This window comes from Myotis nattereri, assembly GCF_964212035.1.
Source record: "Myotis nattereri genome assembly, chromosome: 16".
Taxonomy (NCBI): Eukaryota; Metazoa; Chordata; class Mammalia; order Chiroptera; family Vespertilionidae; genus Myotis; species Myotis nattereri.
The window spans coordinates 54087986-54101583 of NC_138091.1; positions in this window are offsets into that span (position 1 = coordinate 54087986).

Sequence of the window (13598 nt, forward strand, 5' to 3'; positions counted from 1 at the left end):
CGCCCTGGGTATATGTGCGGGGGGCGGGGGGCGGGGGGCGGGGGACCGCGAGCGGGGGCGGGGATGTGGTCTGATGGGAAAATGTTGCAAAAACAAATCCGCTCCAAACCCCCACCCCGTGTCCCTGAGCCGATCCCCGCAAGGTGAGGGCTGGGCAGGGGCGGGGAGGGCTGCGCGGAGTTTGGCCGCCAGGCGGGGCGGACGTGGGTGTGGCGGCGGCGCTGGGTGGTCCCGGGCGGGGGGGGGGGGGGGGGGAGGGGTTAGGAGGCGCAGGCCGGTGGGCAGCCCCGGAGGGCGCGGGGCGGGTGCGGGTCTGAGGGCTCGGCGTCTGCGCTCACGCTGCGGTCGGAGTCGGGACGCGTGAGTGTGTGCACGCTTCTCGCTGCGCGGAACGGACTCAAAGTCACACACCGCCAGGCATTGGCGGCGTGGCCGCCCGCCCAAGGGTGGACGCGGCTCCTCCAGCGGCGCCCTGGTCCGGCCTGAGCTCCCGCTGCTGCTGGCCGCTCCCAGCGCCCCTGACCCGGGCCCGGGAAGCTGAGGACTGGGGTCTCCCTGCCCCAGTGCCTGACCGGAATCCCCCACTTTGGGGATGGGGGACCACTGTCAAACTTGAGCGCCAGAGGCCCTCGGTCCGGCACCCGCCCCCACGTAAACACCATGTCGTCGGAGAGAAGTCCTGGGTGGCCTATATGACACAGGCAGGCGACAGCCAGGCACCGCCCCGCGTCCCGGCCCTGGTGAGCCAAGTGCCAAGAGAGGCAGCAGGGCTGGGCACAGCGGACCTGGGAGGTCAGGGTGTCGTGGGGAGGCCCAGCTGCTGGAGACATTTCAGCCACCAAGGCCCCTGGTAGGGAGGGTCCTGGGGTGGAGGAGACACGTTCTGCCCAGGGAGATGGGACTGCGCCTCTGAGCGCCCCAGGGGTCCCACCGTCAGCAGCTGGGGCGGCCAGGTCCCCCCTCTGACTCCCTCCCCGCGGAAGCGGGAGGCCGGACTGTAGCATCTCCTCTGCACCATGTGAGGGCATCCATCCGGGGTGCCCAGTGTTCCCCAAGGCTCCCCGTGACCCTGCCTCCTCACGCCCTCGGGTCCCACTGCTCAAGCACCGCAGGCTGGCTCTCCTCTCCCACCCCACCAAGTAGACAGCCCTGCTGCGGCCTCAGGGCAGTTATGGGCGGGGGCCTCTGGGTGCTGCTCCATCTCAGTGGATGGAAGGAAAATCTACCTTCATCTAGGACAGCGGTTCTCAACCTCCCTAATGCCGCGGCCCTTTAATACAGTTCCTCATGTTGTGGTGACCCCCAACCATAACATTATTTTCGTTGCTACTTCATCACTGTAATGTTGCTACTGTTATGAATCGTCATGTAAATATCTGATATGCAGGATGTATTTTCATTGTTACAAATTGAACATAATTAAAGCATAGTGATTAATCACAAATTATGTGTTTTCTGATGGTCTTAGGCGACCCCTGTGAAAGGGTCGTTCGACCGCCAAAGGGGTCGCGACCCACAGGTTGAGAACCACTTATCTAGGGGCCTTGGAGGAGGAGAGGGTGTGGGTTCCGTTTCTTATTATCACTCTCAGATCCAGGTCCCCCTGCTGTGGGGACCCCGCACCCTGTACCCCGGCTAGGCTGACTGAGCATACTGTCCCGGGCCGCCCCCCTAAACTCCTGACAGTTTCCCAGAACCGGTGCAGCGGCCTTCCCAGGGGCTGTCCCAGAAGTTTCACTGGGACGTGGAAAGCTAGTAGAAGAATTACTTATTTTTATCTCAGTCTTTTAAAAAATATATATTTCGATTGATTTCAGAGAGGAAGGGAAAGGGAGAAAGAAATAGAAACATCAATGACGAGAGGGCATCATTGATCGGCTGCCTCCTGCATGCCCCACATTGGGGTCAAGCCCACGACACGGGCCTGTGCCCTGACCAGGAATCGAACTGTGACCTCCTGGTTCATAGGTCAACGCTCAACCACTGAGCCACTGGGCTATTTTTACCCCAATCTTTACAAGTTTTACGTGTGTCTGTGGTGCAGGACGTGTTTGCACAGTAGCACAGCATATAATCCATAAGCGGATGCATAGATCTATTTCGTGAGCACACACTGACATCCTGCCTGTACTGAAGAAATGTTGGGGGAGCATTGCCCGGAGGGAGGGTGGAACGGAACCACTTAGCCAGCCTTCACTCGCTGGCCTCCTGTCTTTCCGGCTTCATCTACTATTCCTCCCCTCTCCTCCTCCCCTGGTGCATCCCCCGCGTCCCCTGTGACATCACTGCCCTGCTGCCACTTACCTTTCAGTTGCTGGAATGTTCGATTTCAGGCCCCTGGCAGGGCCTTCGGTCTGAGGCCCACCCTTCCTTCAGCCCAGCTCCTCTTTGAAGCTTCCTGGTGCTGACAGCTCCCGGCGTGCCTGGTCGGTGCCGTTACCTGCCTAAGTCACTCTTTGATGGTGACTGTTGAACTTAGTGCATTGGTCTGGACTACACACCCCTGGAGGGCCAGGCCCACCATCTAGTTCGTGTACAGCCAGAATAGACTGAGGTCTATTTCCCTGGCACGGGGAAGGGGGGGGTGAGGGGGGCAGGGGGGCAGGGGAGGGGGCCGCGGGGCCCAGGGAGGGTAATCGTCTTCACAAGGTCAGGTCTGCTGACCCCAGTAATCAGCTTGAGCCTCCTAATCCATCACAGCAGGAGCGTAGGATGCACAGCAGTGGCCTGGGAGCCGGCAGGGGCCATCTTGGCCTCCTTGGCAGACTCCGCCTGGGCTGGGATGGGGCAGCCGAGCCATGTGCACCACCCTCCTCCTGCTCAGCACCTTGGCTGTGCTCTGGCGCCGCCGATTTGCCAACCGGGTCCAACCGTGAGAGTGACTGGCCATGGGCTGGGGTGGGGGGAGAAACTCCGTGGCCAAGTGGGAGGGGGGCAGGGGCTGCGTGGACCTCCAGGGCGGGGGGGGGGGCTCCAGGGGTTTGCAGGGACTCCCCGAGAGGCTCCCCCATCAGAGTAGGGGACTTGGAGCTCTTCAAAGACATTGGCTGCCACCACCTCCGGTCAGTCCCACAGCCCCAGGTGGCCAGGCCCTCCGAGGAGCAGGAGAGGGGCCTGGGCTCCGGCCCACAGCTCTTCCCGCCTGCCCTTCCCTCCCACAGAGAGCCCAGCGAAGTAGACAGGGCCGTCCTGGGCGGCAGCCTGCAGACAGACACCCAGTCCCCTGGCAGGTAAGGCAGAGAGCGTCTGGGGTGGGGGAGGGTGTTGCCAGGGAGGGTGATGTCCTGTTCCCTGTCCCTGTCCCCGCTTGGGGAGGTACAGGGTGCGCTGGCTGTGTGCTGGCCCCCGGCCCCCTGGTGCCTGGTGGGCAGGCTCAATGCCTGTGTTCTTTCTCCAGCCTGCCCCCTGGGCCAGAGCTGCTCTGCTTTGCTTGTCCGGGAGGGGAGGTGGCCCCGTCCCTTCGTCCCTTTGGTAGGACGCTCAGGGGGATTGGAGAGAGGGATGAGGCCGTTCCGCTGGCTTCCCTGCCTTCCCTTCCCTCCCTCTCCGGCTCCCCGCCCAGCTTCAGCGGCTCCTGCGGCAGGATTCGCGGCCCGGTCCCCAATAGGAGGCGCATGACATCATCAGCGCCGAGTGTCATTGGCTGCGCAGCCCCTGCCGGCAGGACGCTGTCTCCAGTGGCCAGAAAGTTAGCTCCGCCCCAGGCAGAAGTCCTGTGGCCGTTACAGGGGGTGAAGTTTGGGGAACTTCGGACTTTGCCTTCCCTGGGTAACCAGTGTCCTTTGATGAGAGGAGCTCCTATGCCCAACAAAACACAGAAAAACCCACAAATATTTATTAAGAACATTCTAGTGTGGAGACCGTCTGCAGAGTGCGTTCTCGCTGCAGAAGTGGTGCCAGCGCCAGCACGGCTTCTCTCCCTCCTCGTGGGGCAGAGGCCTGGGGCCCGTGGGCTCAGGGCCCCTGGAAGGTGTCTCCTTGGGCTCAGGTGGCTGTGACAGCAGCATGCCTGTCCGCGTGCCCAGGCCCCTTTCTGGCTGAGGAACCTGCCTGCCGAGGGCCCCTTAGAGGTGGTGCAGACTGGGAGCCTGGAGGCCCTGTCTTCAAGTCCAATTCCCCAGGTTCCACGTGTCAGGAGGCTCACTGCCACGTCCTGGGCATGTGTGCCCCCTCCTGGGCATCCGGGCCAGCTGGGGTGATCACAGCAGGGCCTGGCTCCTGCGATGGTGCGAGGGGCTGCCACATACGCAGTGCCATCACCGGGCCTCACGAGGTTTAGTCTTGATTTGATGTCCTCTCGCCTGCCAGCCGCGTTGTAACCCACCAGTAACCTCCTGGTGTCCCAACCACGTTCTCTGTGAATGTGGCCTCGTGGCAGTACAGCCCAGAGTTGTAGGAGGGTCAAAGGGGAAGTTCCTGTAAAATATGCCTGGCTCCAGGCGCGGTCGGTGCTGGGTAAATGGCGGCTGTGCTGCCCCCAAACCCTAGACCAGTGATGGCGAACCTATGACATTTTTTTGGTTGACTTTTCTTTGTTAAATGGCATTTAAATAAATATCAAAAATATAAATCTTTGTTTTACTATGGCTGCAAATATCAAAAAATTTCTCTATGTGAAACGGCACCAGAGTTAAGTTAGGGTTTTTCCAAATGCTGACACGCCGAGCTCAAAAGGTTCGCCATCACTGGCCTGGACCCTCCCTCCAGTCCCACCTGGCTCCAGGCAGCGTTCGGGCAGCTGTGTTCTCCAGTGTGTGGCGCTGTCTTTCCCTTACAGCTACTCAGCCTCCAAAGCAACATTGGAGAAAAGATCTTTCCCAGGGGGACAGTCTCCTCTCCCGGGAGAGAGCAGGACCGCGCCATAGAAATGACTGGAGAAATGAGCGTGACGGCCCATTGGCCACTCTGCTCTGCTGAGAAGGCCCTGCTCAGCCCGCCACTCCCGGGTGAGGACAGGCTCCTGGCTCCTGGCGGCCCGCAAGTGCAGCGAGCTCCGGAGTCCGGGCCTGGGTAGGGATGGGGGCGCCAGCTGCTGCCGGTGGCGTCACTGTATTCTCTCCCCAACACAGATGAAAGAGAGTTAAAAAAATGGTGGGGTGATTCACCAGGCCTGGGGCGTGAGGAAGAGGAAGGCCGGAAACGGGGGAAGGTCACCCCTGCACCCCGACTCCCATGCTGTTCTCTGTTTAGGGAGAAGCCTGTGGAGTAAGCCCTCACCTGGGCAGGGGCAGCTCAGCCCCAGGAGTGGGATCAGCTGGCCGAGCAGGTAGGTGGGGCGGGGACCCCTGGAAGGCGGAGGGCAGGGGGCGGGGCTGGGCACAGGGAGGAAGGATGTGCAGGGCCTGGCCATGTGGGCCTGAGTGGTCGTGGACAGGGGGTGCGAGGGGGAGGGTGCCCTCCTTCCGTCAGCTTCTGCCATGAACCTGTGTGTTCGCTGCCGGTGGCAGTGTTAGTTTGAAGACACCACATGCATCATTTCTTTTTTTTTAAATATTTTTTTATTGATTTCAGAGAGGAAGGGAGAGTGATAGAAACATTAATGATGAGAGAGAATCATGGATCAGCGGTCTCCTGCACGCCCCCCATTGGGGATGGAGCCCGCAATCCGGGCATGTGCCCTAACTGGAAATCGAACCGTGACCTCCTGGCTCAACCACTGAGCCACACTGGCCAGGCCATCACGTGGATCTGGACAGCCTTTTCCAGGCTTGGGGGTGCAGCAGTGCCATGCTGCGGGCCTCTAGGGGAGAGGGCTGTCCCGCCTTGGCATGGGAGAGGTGGCGATCTGGTTGGGTGTCTGCCAGCTCAGGCCCTGGAGTGACCCTCCCCCAGGAGGATGCTGTGGGGGAAGCAGCCGCAGTGGGGGAGGGGGAGCATGAGGAAAGGCAGCAACTGAGAAGGTAGCCCCCTCCCTCTCAGCCCTGGACCCCCATCCTCACTGCTCCCCAGGCCCTGGCTGTGCAGGTCCAGAGGCCGGGCCTGGCTGGGGCAGGAACGGAGCGGTGGGGGGGTGGGGGAGTGGGAGACAAGGGCCGCCCATTCCTTCTCTGCTCCAGTCCTTGCAGGAACCCAGAGACTGGCCCTGTATCACCCACATCTTAGGAATGAGGACACAGAGAGGCTCACGGACTTGCCCAGCACCACCCAGCTGGTAAGTGGGGGACCCTGGGCTCCCATGGAGGCTGCACGGGCCTCCCTGGAAGCGCTGAGAGTTCACAGCTGCTGGGGGGAGGCGGGTGTCCCAGCCTGGCCTCCTCTCTGGCTCAGGAGCTCCATGGTAACCCTCAGCCGTGGCCCAGGGCTGTGCGGTGGCTCTCACTCCCTGTGGCGTTCGCCTCTCCTGGTCCCCAGAGCTCACCCTGCCACTGGCTGCGCTGCTGAAATGGTAAGACAGCCAGTTGGCTTGTGACATGCGAGCCCGCAGCTAGCCACAAGCAGCCCCAGCCCGGCCCTGTGTTTTCTGAGTGTGTGGACATGCGTGTGTGTGTTCCAAGTGGGCAGTAGCGTGTGGGGAGGGGAAAGCATGACACTTGTTTTTGTCAGCCGGCTGACTGCTCAGTGACGGGAGCCGCCTGGGCCCCCAGCTGCTCTGCCATTTCTCTCCTCACAAGCCTGCCTGATCCTGAGCAGAGATAAAAGCAGATTTCTGCCTCTGCTCCCTGGGATCCAGGCGCAGACCCTGCAGGCAGCTGCTCCCGACCGGCTCTTGCAGCCGTTCATCTTCTCCGCCCCCCCCCCCCCATGCCTCTCTCCCCATCCAGCCGCTGGGCCCACCCAGCGCGGGCGCCCCGCCGGCCCCCCTGCCCGTCAGGAAGCGGGAGATGGAGGGGTTCTAGGACAGCAGCACCTCACATCTGAAGGGGAGGAAGGGAAGGGGAGCCCGAGGGGACCGCGCTGAAGCCCTGGGGGAGGGGCTGCTGGGCCCGTGGGAGCCTCCAGAGTAGGGCAGGTGGAGGCCAGGGAGGAGTCACCCCAGGGCAGGCGCTCTGTGCTGGGACCATGTCAGAGCCCGGCTGCCCACTTGACAGGGGCCGTGGGTTCGAGCCACCTGTCTCAGCGCCTGTCAGCCTGTCTTTCTCCCGGGAGGCAGGGCCTTCCTAGTGACAGGGCTCTCAGGCTGCGGGCCAGAGGGCACTGTGCCCAGACTGTCTGCTCCCTGATCGTCTTCACATCCTCTCTCTAATCCGCGTGCCATGTCCCTGTCACTCCATCTCGCCTCTGCTCTCTGCCATTTCCGAGTTGCCTGTCTCCTTCCACCGGGCTGAGGAAGTGGCAGGCCAAGGTCAGCGAGCTGTGCCGGGCTGGCTCCCAGCCCAGACACACAGCCCGTGACACCCCTTTGCAGCGTTCAGAGCAGCTCAGGAGATGGTGGCTCCTCCAGGGACCCGCTTCGGACTGGGGGAGGGACGGAGGAAGGGGCTGGGGGTGGTGGGGGCCCTGGCAGCGGAGTGGGGGTGGGGGAGGCCATGTGGGCCGGGAGGGAGGGAGGGAGCAGGTTGTTTACGCTTCCCCCCACACCGGCCTACGCTCCCTCTCATTCCTGGGCCCCCCCAGCGGGCTGTCGGCACAATCTGCCCGGAAAGCGGCTGCCCTGGGCCCAGGACTGCTCTGCAGAAGGTGCCGGGCCCCGACGCCTCTTTCTTGGCCCACTGTCTCCTGTCCCAGGGGTGGGTGTGGAGCCCATGGCCCCGCCGGACGCCATGTCCCCAGCCTGAGTCCTCCTCCCCGCCCACTTCCTGGAAGAGCCACTGCTTGGAAACGGGAGCAGGAAAGTCCAGGGCTTGGGAGACACCGTCACCGGAGGGAGGGGTCGAGGGCAGCGGGGAGCCGGCGGGCCGAGGCGAGGGCGGGTCACTCCTGGTCCGGCCGGAGGAGCGGTTGTGCGGGCTCCATAGGAGTGAAGCGCTCGCACTGTTCCCCACGTGAGCTGTGTGCCTGTTTGTGCGCTGTCAGTTACTGAGCAACTCGTCGTTTCAGAGCAATCCTCGGCTCCCCACAGCCAGTCCCGCCCCGACCCCGCCCCTGCCCTGTCTTTCCACACACACACACACACACACACACACACACACACACACACACGATAGCTGGGCTGGGGGGAAGGTTTCTGACACAAATTAGAGGACAGCGGAGGGAGCAACTGCTGGGTGGGGGCCTAGGAAGCCCAGCAGCCAGGAAGGCTGGAGGAGGGCACCGGGAGCCTCTGAGCCCAGACCCTGTCCCACCTCCAGGGGGGCCGTGGCCTGGACACCTCCCGGCAACCGGCTCTGCTTCCAGCAATGAATCCGGGGAGGACAGGAGGTGGCTGCGCTGTTGCTTTCCGTCCTCCATGTGGAGGCTGGTCTCTGTTGCTAACTTCTGCTGGCGGAGCCAGTGGCAGGGAAGGCTGCTCCCGGCTGCCCGAGATTCAGATGTTCAGATGCATTCGTAGCAGCGGAGCCAGTGCCCGGAGGGAGGTGCCCGGGCGGCTGTGGTCTCCCCTGGAGACTGGAACACGACCGGAGAGCTGAGGAGGTGGCGGCGGGTGCAGGGCGGGTGCCGCCGCCGCTGTCCTGTCAACCTCGGGTGCAGATGCCACCTCGGGGAGTACCTGCCCATCCCAAACGTGTGCTCGTGTGGAAGTGGGCAGGATGGTCCTGGAGGAGGGTAGGTAGCAGAGGCGCTGGCCCAAGATGAGGTGGGCATGGCCTACCTGCGGCCGCTCGATGGCATGAGGGCAGGGTACCCGCTGGCCCGCAGGCTCCCAGGGCCCCTCTGCAGGGGCCTCAGGCAGAAGCCCGAGACCTTCAGCTGGAGGAAAGTCATACCTCTTCGGGGGCCTCGAAAGGAGAATGGCCGAGCGGCTTACACTGTGGTTCACATTCACGTAATGACAACGGTGCCACTAATATTAATAACGGCTGACGTGTCTCACACACGGACGTGCCGGGCACTGTGCCAAGGGCTCTCTCTGAGCCTCGTCTTGTTTATGAGCAGGAGCCGCTGTCTTCCCACTGACCCAACAAGGAAAGGGCGGCTCACAGAGTCCGCTCCAGGGCACGCACAGCCCGGGTGAAGCCAGGACCTGCACCGGGCACCCTGATGCCAAAGCTTGTGCAGCTGTGAGGACACAAGGACCCGAGTGTAGAGCTGGGCGTGACCTGTCGACCAGGGCATGGCGATGAGCTGTGGCCCCGTCCGGGTGACACCTTTGCAGGTGGGCTGGCGGCGCTGGCCAGGGCTCTTCCCATGGCGCTCTCCCCAGGAGCTTGTCATTCAAGGGCAGACCAGGCTCGGCCACGAAGGACTAGCCCTCGCCTGCCAGTGAGGGGGCGAGGGAGCTGCCTCTCCCGGCTCTGTCCTCAGGGGTGACAGTGAGGTCACCACTCGACCACCCTGCTGCCCCCCTCAGGAGAGGGAGGGGCTTGAGGAGAAAGGGTTTGTTCTGGACTCTGCAGGGGGAGGGCAGAGCGTGGGGACCGAGAAGGCAGCTTTGAGAGGGACCCGCAAACCTGAGCTGGAGACAAGTCCCCATGCCCAGTGACTGCGACCCTCTCAGTGGGACACACACGCCCCCTGGTGGGGACACAGCGGGAGGGCGGCTGAGAGCATTTTAAGAAGATTTGCGGAGGGACTAGCACCCATGAGCCTGGGTAGGAATGGTCAGTCCCGTCTCTATGCGCACGCGCGCGCGCGCGCGCGCGCGCGCGCACACACACACACACACACACACACACACTTACTACCACAGGCAGGAGCCAGCTGACCTAAGCGTTAAAAAGAAAGATTTCCTCTATTCCACTGGGCATTGACTTAGCCAGCGTATCAGGAGCCTCCGGTGTACATTGTGGGGCGTGTGCGGGGCGCTGGGCGTGAGCCAGTGATGCAGGAGGCAGAGCCTGCCCTCCAGTTAGTACAGGGGCAAGGTCCCCACAGAGGCGGCCCCGTGCTGCCCGCTCCGCAGTGGCTGGTCATGTGACCCTGCCTGCTCTGGACCGCCATGTCCCCATCCCAGGAGCATGTGTGGAGCCCGGTGGGCCGTGCTGGGACGTCAGGACTAACGACCCTCCTCGGGGAAACCCTGTCCAGTGAGATGAAGGGAGGGTGGCCCTCTGGGGCCCACAGAGCCTCCCAATCCACAGAGACACCGTGGGCCGCCCTGGGAGGCGCTGACAGACTCGCCTACTCGACGCGCGTTCCGGAGTGCCCGTGTGCCAGCTCCTGTGGGTACACGATGAATTCAGACATCCTGGCACAGACCAGCAGAATACTGGGCGGGATGTAAGAAACGCGCTGTCAACCACAGGCAGCAGCCAGGACAGGGACCCCAGGATGCCTCGGCGCCTGCCCCAGACAGCCACGCAGCCACGGGCCTCGCCAAGGGGGAGACGAGCTCAGAGCTCGGACAGCGTGGCGTTCCCAAGGACGTGCACACAAATCAGTGGGTCCCAATGCAGAAGCCACGAAGGCGACTCAACAGAGAAAGGAAAGTCCCCCCCACAGACGACAGGAAGCAGTAACCATAAGAGGAAAAATGGATTCACTGGACTCGGTCAAAATTCTTGGAAAGACTGGGAGAAAATATCCGCCAAGCAAATAGCCGAGGAAGGACCTGTATCCAACATATAGAGAGAAACTTTACAATTTAATATAAATAAGACAGCCCATCAAAAGGGGGAGGGTTTTAATAGACATGTCACACAAAAAGTATACATATGGCCAATCAACACAGAGAGATGTTTGACATGATAAGTCATCAGAGAAATGCAAATCAAAATCTCAAGGTATTACTAAGTTTAACCACCAAAATGGTTAAAATTAAAGACTGGCCATAATAGGTGTTGGCGAGGGTGTGGGACAACTGTTACATCTGCTTGGGAAGCAAACCAGCTTAGCAGTTTCCTGTGAAGTTATCCATGAGGAATGAAAATTCATGTTCACACAAGGATTTATGCAAAACTGTTCAAAGCAGCTTTCTTAAGAATAGCTCCAAGCTGGAAGCAACCCAGATACGCATCAACAAGTGAGCAGATAAAGACTGTGGTATGTTCACATAATGGAATAATAGTCAGCAATAGAAAGGAAATGAACTACTGATGTAAGCCACAACGTGGATAATTGAGAGAAGCCAGACAGAAAAGAATACCCACTGTATGAATCCATTCGTAGGAAATTCTAGAACAGGCCAAACTAATCCATAGTGACAGAAAGCAGACCAGTGGTTGCCTGGATACGGAGACTGGCTGCAAAAATGGTAGGAAGGTGCTCTTTGGAGTGACGGCATGTCCTAAATTGTGACTGGGGTCGTGGTTGCGTGGGTGTATACGTGTATTGGATTATTGAACTGTACATTTTACATGGCTGCAACGGTATGTAATAAAGATGAATTAAAAGAGTTAAAAAGAAGCAACACAAGAATGAAGACCTGATCCTTGTCTTGCTCATGGTCTAGTGGAAAAGTCAGACTGGGAAACAAATAATCATAAAAGAGTGAATATTTAGCCGAACCGGTTTGGCTCAGTGGATAGAGCCTGCGGACTCAAGGGTCCCAGGTTCGATTCCGGTCGAGGGCAAGTACCTTGGTTGCGGGCACATCCCCAGTGGGGGGCGTGCAGGAGGCAGCTAATCGATGTTTCTCTCTCATCGATGTTTCTAACTCTCTATCCCTCTCCCTTCTTCTCTGTAAAAAATCAATAAAATATATTTTTAAAAAAAGAGTGAATATTTAAAGAAGTATGTTCAGCCCTAGCCGGTTTGGCTCAGTGGATAGAGTGTCGGCCTGTAGACGGAAGGGTCCCAGGTTTGATTCTGGTCAAGGGCAAATGCTCGGATTGCGGGCTCGATCCCCAGTAGGGAGCCTGCAGGAGGCAGCCGATCGATGCTTCTGTCTCATCACTGATGTTTTTATCTTTTTCTCCCTCTCCCTTCCTCTCTGAGATCAATAAAACTATATTAAAAAAAGAAGCGCGTTCAAATAACAGGACTTCTGTTTCTTGCCCGATTCCCACGTGCCAGGCCCGTGCTAGGTGCGTCCCCAGCACAATCCTGAAGAGTCTGCTCAGCTTGTGAGATGGAGGAAGAATAGCTGTCGGAACGTCAGCTGCCTGCCGTGCCACCATCCCCGATGTGAGCAGCCAGCGGCTCGGGATGTACCTCCCCTCCTTCACGTTCTTAATAATAGAATTAAAGACCCCGCTCCAGGTTAAGAAGCGAACATATGCCAAAGACTCCGCAGTCTATTCCTGGGGGTTTCGGACACCATGTCTTAGACCTGGCCAGTGAAGGGAACTCGGTGAGCTGTGCACGTGACCACAGCGGGCACCCTGACTAGGTTTCTCCTCTGCACTCAGAGAGGACTCCTGCCCTGTCACTAAACTGTGCGGCTCTTTCCATGTCAATAAATACAGACCTTTACTAAGTAGAGTAATAGCTAGGTAGCAATTCCACCAGAGGTAAGACTCCCACGTCTAGACCTCACCAGCAACCGAGTGCAATGAATTCCCAGCAACATGAACACCTGGTCTCAACAGCTCTGAGCCCTTGCTTGCATTCGGATGCATTCTTCTTCTTCTTTTAAAATATATTTGTATTGATTTCAGAGAGGAAGGGAGAGGGAGGTAGAAACATCAGTGATGAGAATCACTGATCTGCTGCCCCCTACTGGGGATTGATTAGCAACCCAGGCATGTGCCCTGACCAGGAATGGAACTGTGATCTCTTGGTTCATCATGAGGCCCAACCACTGAGCCACACCGGCCTGGCCGAGTTTCCTCTTTAAGTCTGAAATGACAGGGGCTTAGTTTGCAGGGAGAGAGGGCCCATTCTTCCTCCCAGTATGATACAAAGCAATGTCTTCAAGGGTAAGACAGAGAAACGTCAACAACCAATTTCACAAGATAGAAGTTATTGCTGCGTTAATGATTATTTGTTCAGTGCATACTGGGCGCAAAGGCAGCGGAATATCAAGTAGGCACGGTGAGGCAATTAAAAAAGAAAGAAATGATCATTAAAAAAGACTTCTCCTGCCTCCAAGGGCTCGTAATCAAATTAAGGGAGTCAAACGTAAACAGATGCGAAAACTTGAAAACAAGCACCTGCGACCTATGACCGGACGGACGACTTATCCTGCTTACGGTGCAGAGAATAATCCAGACGAAACGCCGCCGAGGCACAGCTGAAGAGCTGGGAGGATGCGGGGAGAGCGATGAGGAAGGGCTCCCTGGGCTTGCACATTTAACCTGATTTCCAGGTCCGCGTGGACGCTGGCCCTGGCTCTTGTTGTTGTTTTGCCCTATTGTTGTTTCAAAAATGAGGCCAGAGCAGCTGCCTGAAAAATAACATTCAGAAGTACCAGCGGGTGTTACATTGTTCTCGGTTCTTTTTCAAAATGTAATTATTTTTCCTTCTCAATACTGGCAGCGGGACCCATGGCACCGGCTTTGGGGGGGGGGGGGGGCGGGATTCAGAGCAGCCCGGCCCCTGGCTCTCGGGCGCCCCCTGCCGCCCGGGCCTCGCCGCGCTCGCCCCAACGTGAAAAGCAGCTGAGCGGGGCGGGGAACAGTTCTCCGCGATCCTTCCCGCCCCTTCACTAAAGCAACCAACCACCCCCGGTGACCCCTCCC